The sequence below is a fragment of the Ochlerotatus camptorhynchus genome, unplaced genomic scaffold (genome assembly GCF_037179485.1).
Source record: "Ochlerotatus camptorhynchus isolate MF236.1 unplaced genomic scaffold, CSIRO-AGI_Acam_v1.1 ptg000304l, whole genome shotgun sequence".
NCBI lineage: Eukaryota > Metazoa > Arthropoda > Insecta > Diptera > Culicidae > Ochlerotatus > Ochlerotatus camptorhynchus.
The window spans coordinates 1,490,486-1,492,153 of record NW_027040792.1 but is presented as its reverse complement, the minus strand read 5'-3'; positions in this window follow the sequence as shown (position 1 = coordinate 1,492,153).

Genomic DNA, 1,668 nt, shown 5'->3' with positions numbered 1-1,668 from the left:
CGAGTCTGTTGATGTTGGCAAATACATAAATAGCGAAAATGCTGGTAGCCGATCGACGAAAACGCGGTGAATCAAAGTTCCAGTGGCTGAAATCCAGATCAATTGCATCCGAATCAGGGTTAATTTGGTGATTTATAATGGAGCTGTGCACATCCACTTGTAGAACAAACGGTGGGTGATGAGCATCGGTAGGTAGGAGTGGTAGTGGTGGCTGCAATTCTTCAAGGAAATCCGGAGAATCCGAGAATGCTAGATCGAGTAGCCTACCATTCGGGTTTGCATAAGAGTTCACTTGAACTCGGAAAGATGGACTGGGTGAGATTGAGTTCTTGTTCACTGGAAGCATTCGATGGTATATCTAGATAGAGCTGGAATTAGGGCTAACAGCTTTTGTAAACAATGACTTCTTTTGATGATTTCTTGAAATTCAAGGCTCGCCCACGCAAACCAACATCCTCATCGGGTAGGGAAAAACTTTGGTTATGTTGGTCTGCGTGGGCGTGCCTTGAATTCCTAGAAATCATCGATAGAAGTCATTGTTTACAAAAGCTGTTACGCCCTAATTCCAGCTCTATCAAGATATATCCATTAACGTCCTCATCGAGACATCATTGCAGATGAGGAAGATTGTAATCACCAAAAACTAGAAAATGTCATTGTCTGACGAACGATCTGATTAATCCTGGGCCCAGAATTGATGATGCGTCAGAATTCGTGCGAAGATGATGATGAACAGCGAATGGTGAGGAAGTACAGCAATTTGTTCAAGCTGTCTACAATCATCCAAAGAAACCGCAGTACAGTGCAGCCTAGTTTTCTCAGCAACAAGGACCCCACCGCCCCTCCGAGAGTCGAATTGAGTGAGGTGACAAAATTCCACATTGAGAGTCATGTCGGGGGCTGTTCATTTGTGGTTTTTCGTTAGACTTTGACGTTGATTACAACACCTATTTCAAATTTGATGTTTTCAAGAAGTTGTTAGATGGAAGCCGAAAATTTGCGAGTTTATTAAAAATAAAATTTAAAAGTTTACTAAAAATAAACGATCAAGATCCCGATCACGTCCTTCTTACGCTTCTCGCAGATCGGCTCCGGCTCCTGCTTCCCGCTCTGGAAGTCGTTGTCCGTCTACGAGTGCCCGATCTCACCATCCTGGACGACGACCTGACCCCAGGTGAACACGCTCGTCTCCTCAACGGATGGTAAAAGGCTTCCCTCACGTACGGCAACCGCTGTTCGTCGCTGAGTTTCTGCCAGGCAGCAGCTCCTTGCCGTATAACCTCCACCGATGATAAGCCACAGTTTTGCCGGCGAAAGTTCCTCAAAAAGTTGACGTACGGGTTTCGACTCACTCTACCGGGGTTGCACCTTCCACTACTTGATTGCCTTGCTTTGCTTGGTGCCGGACAAACACAGGCCGTTTTGGGGGCCATCACTTAATTTGCTGGTGACTTGAAAAGATTTGAGAAACAGCACCGCCAGAGATGACTACTTCTTGCCGGAAGTGGTGGACGAAAAATGACACGTTTTGATTTGATCTTGCATCCACGGTCTGCTTTGTTATTTTTGTTTTTTCGAATTCGGAACACACTTTTATTCTTCAGACCGAGCGACACTTGTTCACCAAAAAAATGAGGTTCTCAACAAAAAAATAAAGCAAAACTCAAA